The following is a 12374-nucleotide window of genomic DNA, read 5'->3' on the forward strand; positions in this document are numbered from 1 at the left end:
TTTGCGTCTTTGCGTCTCTCAAGTTCTGCCACATCCTTGCTCATGACCACAGCCCCCTCTCTTTGGATAACCATCAACATTTCACAGGTCTCTATTGCATATTTTAAGGTTCAAACAGTTCCATTTGTCCATTGGGTGACTGAAGGGACCCTAAAGGGCTGCACCACCTTCCCCGCCTGAGTCCTTCAGCCATAACTTCTCTGCTAGACAGAGGCAGGCCAAGAAGCATGGGCACAGCCCCTCAGGACTTCTGATCCCTTGTGCTGGCAGGGCTTCCCCCACTTCCCTGGGAAAGCACTGCTGGGGTTTACTGTTACTTGAGCAATGGCAAATTCTTGCTCAGACGGGCAGTGGAATGGGACAGGCTATTGTGCTTGAAGGGTTCAACGTGATATTCAGGCTTGCTCCTGCTTCCTCTGCTGCTGCAGCACAATCCTGTTGGCTCTTCCAAACCCCTAAAACCCATCCCATTGTCTATATAGCTTCTCACAGGTCAGCAATCTTGTGACCCTGCCATTACACCACTCCCTGCTCAGTCTTGACCCATGTTTATCCTGTTTGCTTGGGCTTAGAATGTTTCATTTGCTGCTTCTTATGTTGAAATGGAAAAAAAAGGGGCAGGGGGAAACCAGCACTATAGTCAGAGGAAGGCCAGGAAAAGTAATGCAGCAGGGGAGAGGTTTGGGGCAACATCTCCTGCTACAAGCAACCCTCTCCCTACTGCTCATTATGGAGCCCTGGGGAGGTACTGTCACATCTTGGCTCTGGAGGAGAGGGGATATCCTTATCATCATTTCTTAGGGTATTTTGGCCAAGCATCCTGTCCCCTCTTCCTCTCCACGATTTCCTGTCATCTGCAATGACCAGTGACCTCAGCTTGCACAACGGGTTTTTGAATTCAGAGGTATGAGACCATGAGACCTCTCCATGTCTCCTTCTGGGCCTGTGGGCTACTTGGTTCATTTCCTAAGTCTAGAAATAACCTGTTATTTCAGAAGATCCATCCCAACCTTGAAATTAGCTTCCTCAAATGCTTTTTTGTTGTTTTGACTCATATCCCCCCTTCCTGCCTCAGCCTGGAAGGTCTCAGACCCTGATTTAACCATGGGTTGGTGGGGAGCTACGAGGTTGCAAAGAACTGGAGAGTCTACAGTTGAACAGATCCTTCCTGGAGGAAAAACAAAGATTTTGGCATTCCCTACCTTCCCAGCTTTTCCTCACATACTTCAGAAATCCATTTTCATCGCCCTCTATCCCTCAAGCTTGCTTTTAGGGTACCTCTGTCCTGGCATGTACTCTGAGCACCTACTCAATTGCCAGCGTGGTTGCTAAAAGAGAAGTCTTCCCTGATTCAAAAAGACCCCTGCTCTAACCTCCATTCAGCACATGCCATTGCTGATCTCCCCTTCCTCTGCAGGCCCTTCCATGCATCCTTTCCCAGCCCTGCTCCTGGACACACGTGACAGTACCAGCTTTGTTCTGCAGTAAAATGTGCTTCCATCCCTGCTCTCCAAGACACCACAGCCCCTGACTACATCCTACCCCCTGGGAACACCTTATCTTCATGATTCTCAACCCTCCTGAACTCAGCAGCGTCACCAGTCCTCCACCACTTGCCCCAGGAAACACTGTTCAATATGAAGAGCAGCAGTGCTGGATCCTGCTTCCAGATCGGCATTTATCTCATGCTGGGCTCCATCCCTCAGAATCCAATACGCATCCTTAAACCTTTTGTCTTCTGCATAAACATCTTTGCCCAGACCTTCTAAAGGGCCAGGCAAGAGAGGAAGCAATAGTCTCCAAAGAGCATGAAACCTTTGTGTCGTAGTCTTATTGTCTCATCCTTCACGGATGCTGAGAAGTCCGGCTGTGCAACACTGCAAGAGGCAGGGGCTACACGGGGAGCAACACAAAGTATGTAGGATTGGAATGTGTGTTAAAGGCCAAGATTTGCCAGTGATAGATGCAAAGCATTGATTTCCTACATCCTGAGTCCCCAGTTTCCCACCTGGGTCCCACAGAGCATCCCACAGGACACCCCACACCTGGAGCATCCTCCCTGTAACTGGAAGCTCATGAACCACCCACTCACCATGGCTTTCCCTGCCTTCCCAGGTGGCCAAGCCCTGCCTGCCTGGCTGAGCTGGGCTTCTGGATTCACATATGCAGAGTGAATGTGGCCCATCCAGGAGGAAGAGCAGGTGTGGATAAATTTGGAGCATAAGTTGGCGGAAGAGTCCCTGCAGCTTGGAGGAAACCAGCTGCCAGTGGTGGGGTAGCTCAAGGGAGGCAGCAGAACAGCAGAACGCAGAGCAACATTGCAGAAGCTGGGGGAGGCTCAAATGAGGAAGTTAGTGAAAAGCATCTGGAGATTTGAGGTCAGGTAATTCCTCATATAGCAGTTCCTGCAGTGCTCTGGGAATAGACAAACAAGGCCTTCCCTCTTCCCAGCTTCCTCCTCCTCCCCAGCACTCCTTTTCAGGAGGGGAAGCCAGCCAGCCCTCTCCTCCCACATTGCTGACTGTATCCCTAGGGGTGGCTCACCTGGCCCTTGCTGTACTTCAGGGCTTCACACACCTCCCTGTCCTGCCATGGGACGTGTGAGCCGTGTGGGCACTGGGACACGGCTGGGCTCACACAGGACAGCAAACAGTGGTGTCCTGTGGTGGCAGAGGGTGGCTAGGCAGCAGCTGGCACTGCTTTGGGTGAAAGGTGGAAAGCACCTGCCAGCCCCCCAGTGCAGTGAGGTGTGGGTGCTATTTTAGGCTAGGAAAGTGCAGGAGAATGGATCTGAAACCTCCGTCCAAAGCTGCGGTGGGCACTCAACCAGGTCCCAACTCCAGCACTGATGAGCCCAAGTTGTGGTGCTATTTTAGGGATGTATTCTTTTTCTCTGCTAGGCTATTTTTGGAAGCTGAGTAGGTACCAAAAGGACCCAGATAAGTTTCAGATAAGGGACTGATGACATTTTGATGCTTATGTTCCAGCCACAAACACTGCTCACAAAGGCAGACCCTGGAGATTAGAGGCACTCCTGGCCGTGCTGCCTTTTCTGCAGGCAGCAGGGTAGGAGTGCTGTAAACTTCTCCCCAGCAGTGCTGCCCCAAATGGCCCCATGGTCCCCAGTGCCCCACAGCACCAGTCAGCTTCGTGACAGGGGAAATCCTCCTCCCTGGCTCTGGAGTAGGCAGTGCACATGCCATGGCAATGGGGTAATGGAAGGGAGCAGAGGCAGGTCTACATGTGATGGAGCTGGAATGGGCTCTTACTCCTGAGCCATAGAAGGATCTGAGATGTGAATGCTGCCCCTTGTAACAGAAGATGTGTCTTCATTACTTACAGCTTTGGTACAGATCCTCTTTTGGGAATTAGGGATATGGGAGCTGGATAGGGGGAATTACCTTGGCACAAGTGTGTTGAGGAGAAGGCTGTGTCCACTGTCATCACACTCCACTGCCACATGCAAGGCCAGGACTTAGAGAGCTCCCCAGCCCAGCTGGGCTGAGGCACTTGCACCCCATAGGGCCAGCAGCTAGGAGACCCAAGGGCTTTGCTCTGTTCTGGGAGAGTGGATTTTCTGCCCCAGAACCACAGGAAAGGTCCCTTGGCACTTGGGATGCAGCATTCCTGACCTGCACCTTCGAGAGGAAGCACATAGAGGCTTCCTTAGGACCTGAAAGGTGCCATGGATTGGGATGAGGACAGGGGCAGCTTGTGACCCTGCCAAGGGGCTTGCATCTCCTCCTGGCCCCAGATGAGATGAATGCCAGGCCCTCTGACCTTTTAACTCAGAATTTCCTTTTGTGCCTGAGGGACAGAGGGCCTGCTGTACATGCAAGGCATGGGAACAGCCCCCTGGCATCTGGGGGTGCTGGAGGGGAGAGCTTTGAGGCAGTGGTGAGGCTGGTGCCCACACTGCCACTGAGTGCTGTGCTGTTCCCATGGCCACCCTTGCTTTCGGCATACCATCCAAAGCTTTTGCAGCAGCTGGGGATAAAGGACATCCCCCAGGTCACCCTCCCTAGGGCTTCTCCATGACAAGAACATCAGGCAGGGTTAGTTCACAGCTGCCTCCTCTCCTCACCTGGAGACCTCCCGAGGTCTCTTTGCACCCCAGAACTCAGTGCATGAGTCTGAGCTGGGGGAGATGGAGGTGCAGTGTGCCAGAGGAATGTGAGGTGTGCCAGAAGTTGGGACTGAGACTACTTGTCTAGGCTGTCTCCAGCACAAGCCCATGTCTAACTCCTTCTCTTTGTTACTTGCAGTGGCGTCAGCAGCTCTTTACTCCCTCCAGGAGATGATTCTGTTTCCGTTGCTAGCATTTCCTGTGTTTCTCCCTGCTCAATCCCGTGGAGCCAGGCAACACCAGCACAAAAACAGGATTCGAGTGGCTGGAGAATTATCCTGATAACAATGACCAAGGAGACAGTCCTCTGGACAGGACCCTCCCTACAGTCAGACCTCCAAACTGCTCACACCAACCTTTGGCACTCCCTTTTTCCCTGCCCCTGTGGCTACTCATGCACAGGGAAGATTTCAGGCATGGGAGTGAGTAGCCAGAAAGGGGAGCTGCTCCATGCCAGCAAGTGCTTCTATCTCCACACCTTGGCCATGGCGGCCAGGCAAAGCAGCTCTGACACTGTCCCCACTGTCCCCAGCTGCTGCCCCCATCAGTGGTCACCAGAGCCACAAGGTAACATGCTGTGCTCTCCCTTGCCAACCCAGCTTCTTTTCCCAGGGAACAGAGCATTTCTGGAGAGGAGGCAAGGGTAATTGCAATCTGTCTTCATCTGTGAACTGAGCAGAAGGCAGCTCAGGCTTACAGGCAGGACCAAGGGAGCTAATGCCAACAGGCATGCTCCCATGCAGCAGCAGTCCTGGACCTGTGTGTCCACCTCTCCACCTCAAGCATGCCCAAAGGAGACCTGGGATTGCTTAGCATCCCCCATGGAGATATGAAATTCAGGGAACTCTCACTTATGGCCCAAAATATTTGCCTGGATCTTCTGAAGGAGATCCCATCCCCAGCTGCTGGCCACCACTTCCTGACAAGGACCTGCTGCCCTCCCAGCACACTGCTGGAGCCACAGGGGAAGCTTTGCCCACTTCACTCCATGCAAAGCTGGCTGGAACAGACGGGGCAAGGGAAGAAGGGGCCCGAGCGAGCCTGTCTGATGGTGCCTTGAGCAAGCAAGGGAGCACATGCACAGACTGATCTGCTGGGAGGTCTGGAGGCAGCAACAAGCACTGAGAGGGAGCTGCAGAGCCACAGTGCAGCTGGAGACTGAAGAAGGTGCCTCTGCAGCCACGCTCCAGCTTGTTGAACAAGTTGGATCCGTGTCTACGCCGCCCTCCCCCTCCCAGGTGCTAGGCTTGTCCCTGACCCAGTGCTCTCTTTGCCTCACACGGCAGGGAACTGCAGACTAGGAGACAGCAAAAACTGACTCTGTGTGCATCTGAGTGACACCCCTCTGGCTTTATGGCCTGGAAACCTTTCCACTGTGTCGCACTCTAACACGGCACCTGCTTCCCACTGGGGCTCTGGGTAGCTTGGAGGCAGCATAACCCAAGAGAGGTCCCAGAAATTGAGGAAGTCCTGCCTGCTGCAACATCCAGCAAACACCAGACTTGCAGAGCTGATGGGGGGTGCAAGATACTGTCTCCAGCCTGACTGATTCCTTCAGCCTTACTCAACCTTCCAGCCTCAGCCCTGACCTTGTTTTTCCAAGGGGAGATCACCACTGCCCTACCCTGTAGATGCCCAGTAGATGTGTTGGGTCTTGGAGCAGCTGGTGGGACTGAGGCCAACCATAGACAGGACCTTGTCCTATCCAGACTGGAGGGTTGTGATTCCTTCATTACTGTCAGTGCTGCTGATCCATTAATTTCTGGCCAGGGAGGAAGTCTGATTTTTGGCCAACACAGGAGGTCTCTGACCAACAGAGGCAGGAAATAGCTACGGTGAGTGAATAAATAAATCGTGCAACTGTAGCTCTGCCTTACATGGTCTTCATGGGGAGTTTTCCTTTGTTTTTCAGGTTAGCTATTTATACCACAAAGTGTGAAAATGATGTCAGCAAAGCCTCTGCTCCTCACCACAAAGAAAACCAGCCTTGAGAATTTTTGCAGGGCTGAGAGACCTTCTTGAACAGAAAGGTTCAGAGGCTGTTCACAAAGCTGGTGGACCTGGCAGAAAACCCCAGCTGCCATGCAGCTCCTGAGGGGTCCCCTCTACTTCCACACATCCAGCTCAGGGGGACGGTTGTACCAAACCTATCTAGAATATGGCTAGGCTGAGTAAATGTCCATTTTGCCTAAAATGTACTCACAACCCCCTTCCCAGAACATCTCTAGCCCCTTCACAGCCTCCCTTTTCTCATTGTCTCTCTCTTCTGCTCCCTTTTTTTTTATCTCATTTTCCATTGCAGCCTTTAAGAGTTTTGGCTCCTGCCTGCCCATCCTGGCAGTGTTGATCTAAGTCTGCCCTCAGGGAGAAGGAGGAATGGGGAGTTTTCCTTGTGGGACTTTGCTGCTCCCCTGAGAAATCCCAGGAGATATTTTGGAGAGCCAAACTCCAAGATGGGTCATCCTCATGCCCACAGGAGGTAGGAAAGAATGGACTCAGATCAGAAGAGAGAAGTCCACCAAGTTCAAGCTGAGCTTGTTCAGCTGTAGATGGTAGGCAGCAATGGCCATACTTTGGGAAAGGAAAGGAGGAATAAAACTTTCCTTCCCACCGTGTCTGTCCTGCAGTTAGGAGTGGCTACAACAAGCCCACATGAGTTGGAGTTGCTTGGTTGCTACCAAAGCCTTTGTGTCCACGGGCAGGAGCAGCTGGCAGGGTAGGAAGGGAAAAGCCAACCTGAGTTCAAGGATTGCCAGTGTACTTGAGACAAGAAAAACTCTTTCTGGTGACACATGCATCAGGTGTTTCCAGACGATAACAAAACCTGCCTGAGGTCATCAATATTTAATTAGCAATGAGCTCCGTTAAACATTATCCCGGGGGCAGGAGGGAGGGGAAAAGGTGCTGAATTGGAGAAAGATTTAACTCTTTGCAGAGAAAGAGAAGGAGGGAATGTTTCCTGCAAGGAAAAAAGGTCTCTGTTGTTGGACTCCATCAGATTCTGACACTAGGCTGGACCCAGGGGTGGAAAATCTTTGGGGTACCTGTGTCTCTTGGGTCTCCAGGGGAAAGAGGTGCTTTTTCCCATGGAAATGGAAAGCACTAAATTTGAAAGCTCAGTGCTCCTGCACCCCAGCAACGCTGGGGCAGCCAAGCGCAGCAGCTGGAGCAAAAGGCTGGTGAGCAGTGAGGCCAGTGTTGGTGTCTGATTTTTCCCACTGGAGCCCTCCCAGCATGGCCGAGGCCATGCCAACAGCTGGGGCACTGTGGTGCTTTCTCTTGGATGGCTGAGTCACAGCCCCGCTACCCGTGTGGGTTCACACCTGGGTCCCTGCCCTGCTGCCGTCTCCACTGCTTCCTGTGGCACACATCCCACGCTCTGCACCACAGAGACCCAGCCCAGCACCCTGGGGGCAAGGAGGAGGAGCAAGAAGGCATGGGGGATGGTACTGAGGGTTTCCTTTTGAGATGAAGGCTTTGGTTGAAGAAGAAGGGATGCCGAAGGCTCGAAGTGGGGGGGACATGCATTTGGGCCCTTCAACACAGCCTGAAACCCTGGCATGATCCAGGAGGAGATGCTGTAAAGGTACCAAAATGGACCACCCTGCTCTATCCTTCCCCAGCTGCTCACACGTGCTGCTCTCTGCTACCTGCCCCCTCCAAAATCCTCTTTTAGCTGCCCCAAACCTGACACCCCTAGATCACAGGGACCTGCTGAAAGATTGAGCATGAGCTGTGCTATGAGGGGGTCATGAAAAGCAGCTGTGTCTCCTGCCCACAGCCAGGCTCTGCTCGCACACCAGCAGCTCCTCAATACTGGGGACACCAAAGAAGGCTCCTGCTTGGAGAGGGGGATGGAAACCTCCTTGGAAGATGGAGAGTACAGCACAGCATGGCTTGGGGTATGGTCAGCCACAGCTTCTGGGCAGGAGGCAGGTGAATCTGGACTGGTATTTGCCAGTGGCTGGGTGCCAGGGGATGATTCCACTTTGCCTCAAACACAGCCTGGGGAGCAGTTGGCCTCTGCTAGTGTTCAGTGTCACCTCCCTAGGGATGCTGCATGCGGTCCCTCCTCCATCTCTGGCCACAGTGGTGGTGGTGGTCTCCCACTGACGAGCACCTGGGAGGGATCCCCAGAACAAAATGGCCTTTGATGGAAGGGTCTGATGAGATCCCCAACACTTCTGCATGGTGAGGGACTGGGCTGGGATGAGGACAGCAGCAAGTGGTTCCAGGAGCAAGGATGTACATCCTGCCTTTGCATCATCTGTGATACAGATAACCTGCTAGCACAGGTGTATTGCTTTCCTACAGCCTCATCTCTGCTTGTGACCAGGGCCAGGCACCAAAGAAGAGGATGGGATATGTGGGACAGATACAAACTCCTGCCAGGCACCTTGCCCTTGCCATGGGCAAGCATACTTCTGCTTTCCTGCTCCAGCTGTGACATTCATGGGCGAAGTCCACATGTGACCCATCAAACACAGCTGAGGTCCTTCAGAAGTGGGAGAGGGAATGAAGCTGAGCTGGGGAAGGTGTCACAGTCCTAGTCCTGTGTCCCTTGCCCATTAGCTCTGAAAATCGTGGGGACTGAGGTGGGAAAAAATAGCAAATCCCCAGTTTAGGGGCAGAATAAACAGCAGCAGCAACACTCCTGGTCTTCAAGTAAAGGAAGAGGCTGCAGCCCCAGGCAGGGCGGAGCAGGTCAGCAGATGCAAGAATTTCATCTGCAAGGAGCAAGGAAATGTCCCGGAGCTGTTTGATCTTATTGTATGAAGGGAAGCGGGAGTGGGCGTCCAGCCTTGCTGGAACCAAACAAAGATTATAAATACCTCCACCATCAACAGCTCCTCACCGACCTGGCCTGCCAGAGCCGGGGCTGCTGGCTGATTCCCAAGGGGGATAATGAGCTTTGGTTTCCATCCACCCCTCGAACACAGTGGCAGAGAGGAGCAGAGCGCACAGCAGACAGCTCCAGCCACAAAGCTGAGGGGGGGAATTATCCTGTGGAATGATACATGTGGGGGTAGCTTCCCTCACTGACTGCCTGTACAGCTGTCCCCAGTAGCAACGGTCCCTGTTGACTTAGTCTCTACCACCACTGGTGTCAATAAAGAAATTAAAAAATACATATTTTAAAAGCCCTGTGATGTGGCATTTGGGTGTGAAGTGATGCCTGAGCCTGTAGACAGTCTTAGAGAGGTGCCCCTTAGATCTCCAAGCCAGATCTAGGTATATGTCTTTCCCTGATTCAATCTTTGGGTTTGATTTTAATGCCACACATGCTACCAAGAATGCTGCCTGACACTGGAGCACTTTGAGGCTTACAGGGAGCTGAGTGGCACCTGGGCATCCAGGGGACCCTTGCACTCTCCCTACCAGGAGCTGTCCCTACCGGGAAGGGAGGACAATCCCACAGAGTTTAGGGGAAGTTGGGAGCCTGTAGAAGATAAATTTAGTCTTCCTCTGTGTGCCCATTGGTGGCCATAGAAACATGTGATTCCCCAGCACTATGCTGGGGGAAGGAATGAAAAGACTTCCCGAAACTCATGTGGGCTCCTGTAAATCCCATGCCCAGCCAGGCAGCAGTGCTGCACTGGGACTAACTACTGACATCTCCATGGCAAGAAGGCCCTGGTGGCCATGGGAATGTGAAAACTTCAGCTTTGGCTTTGCTTTGGTGCAGGGAGCTGCAGTCCTGGAGCGGGGCTGCCTGCCACCCCCTTGTCCCATGCTGGGAGTTCCTCTGTGAGGAACCACTCCCCATCACATCCATGGCCCGAGATCCCGCAAGCACTTCTAAGGGTTGGTGTGAAGCCAGCAAGTTGTCAGGTACAAAAGAAGTCCCCAGGCTGGGGCAGGGACTGCAAATCAAATGCACGCTGGCCTCGGGACAACCGGTGGAGCTGCTCTGGCAGAAAAGCTGCCGCAGTGCATGAACCCAGCCACGGCTCCCCTGGGGCACCTTCCTCAGCCCTTCTTCTCCATCGAGCATACTTGAAGTTCCCCGCTTGTCACTGGGATCAAAGGCAGGAGCTGGGGTGGGAAGGCAGGGTGTCAGCTGGGCCACTAGTGAAGCTGACTGTGGGAGCCAAGACCTCCGACTTGAACCCAATTTTTCCCCCCCAGGCATCCTTACACACTTCTAAGGCCTCCGCTCCAGCATCACAGCTGCAGCTCGTTTAGTTTCATCTTCCGCAAGGAATAGAGGCGTCAGTGCTGGCTGGGGCCAGATGCCGCTGGAAAAGAGGCCCCCACCTGGGAGCGCTGGGTCCCAGCCCTGCACCACTGGCAGCTGGGGAGCACCCGGTGCTGGGGGTGAAATCCAGTCCTACTTCCCAGCCACAGCCTTCCCACCACCAGCTGGGATAGGGCATGCTCCCACGGCTTTTGGTGTTATTTCAGCAGGGTAAGGGCTGTCCCTGTTCTCCTGCAGCTCTTGGGTTGGTCTGAGCATCACCAGGGTATGGAATCTTTTCTGCCTGGACTGGGATGTTGTTGGACATTTTAGAGCAGGGAAGCAGCACCACCACAGCATTCATGGAGCTGTGGGATGAGATGACAGTGCAAAAAAGGAAAACTCAAAGTAATTAGAAATAAATGTAAGTCACCCTAAAAATGTTGGCTTTCAGGAGATGCTGTACCAATGTGTGAGCCAAAACAATTGCTGCTTTTTGCAGTGAGGATTGTCCCCAAAAGAGAGGACACACGATCTGCAGGACCAGGAAGGCTGGGAGATAAGAGTTGTAGGGTGGACCCAGGTTTTAGGAGTGGGAGGCTTTGCCAAAGCCAGCTTGGCATCCCATGGCTTCACTCCCCACCCACACAGCTTGGCAAGGACATCCCACAAACAGGTTCCCAGGAGCTGCCCAGCAAAGCAGCCGGTGTTATCGTGGGACTCCAGAGAGCTCTAAGAGAGCCTGAGAGGACCCATACAGCCCGGGTGCCCCGGCCAGGCAGGGTTTTTCTCCAGGCCAGTCCACTAGCAAGCCGTCGGCAAGTGTCTACAGAGGTAGGAGCGCCACCTCCCGATGTTGGATGTCCCCAGGATTCCAGGAAACGGCTTTTGTGGGGTTTTCTTCCCCACCATCCACTGTTTTATCAGTCAGCAACAATCGCTTCAAAAATAAACAAACCCAAGTCTGGCACCAAGACAAACCAAGACAAAGTAACTCCTCCTGCGAGACACGCATCGAGCATCTTCAACAATGACATTCTGTCAGGAGTGCTTCCACCTACTTAGGTGCCAATTTGACTAAAAATTCCCTCTGCTACCAGTCATTTCAAAATAAAGGCAGCAGCATCTCCAGTTTCCACCAGAAGGTATGGTAAAATTAGGTGCTTTTAGAGATTTTCATCAAGATAGTAATAGTTTGTCATGGACGCTCACCCCCAGTACATCCATTTATCCTGGTAGTCCCAATTCCCTTGGATGTATCTGAGTGGTGAGATGGAAGCAGCAGCAGGCAGTGTTGGCTCAGAGCTATGCCCTTCCTAGTCAGCTAGTACATACCAGCTTCAAAAAGTGAAAAGCCTAGCTAAGGCTAACAGGTGGGGGGGGAGGGAAACCCTCACTCCTCAGAGCTGCCCATAAAACTGCAGGCTCAGGATGGACAGAGGGTGGGAATCCTGCTTTTCTGCATCAGAGGAATACTAATTGAAGGATATTCTCCACCTACCTGCCAATTTGAGGCTTGTTACACGGGGGGGGGGGGTGGGGAATTAGCAGGTGAGACCTCTCTTATTTCACTTGGCTGAAATTAGCCAGCAGGTTCATGTGTTTAATGAGGCCGACAGTGAGCCAGGCAGCTCTTAGTCACCCCAGTCTGGTTTCTAGGGAAACAAGGTAAATGTTTTTCTTCTTTCTTGCCACCTTTTAACTCTTAGAAGGCTCTCATGCACCAACCACAGGAAAAAAAATCTCCACATCCCACCTTTCCTCATTCAAGGTAAGAGCAAATAGGGCCAACCCAGTTCTGTTTCAGGGCAGTGCAACACTTTGCTGTGAAGGTCTGGAGTTATTGCCTCAATTGCTGCCACGTCTCCAATTATGGTCAGTGAAGGACACACCAAACCATCTCCCTGGAAGCTAACAGGGTATTTTAGGTCAGGCAGTAACACAACACCAGTAGCACTAACAGACCTCCCACCTCCTCAGTGGGTGAGATGCAGATCATCCTCCTCCCTGCCCAGGCAGGCCTGCTTCCCATCCTTTCAGCAGGGAAACTATGTGCATTCAGAAAAATCC

This window comes from Zosterops lateralis (assembly GCF_965231275.1).
Source record: "Zosterops lateralis genome assembly, chromosome: 4".
NCBI classification, from domain to species: domain Eukaryota; kingdom Metazoa; phylum Chordata; class Aves; order Passeriformes; family Zosteropidae; genus Zosterops; species Zosterops lateralis.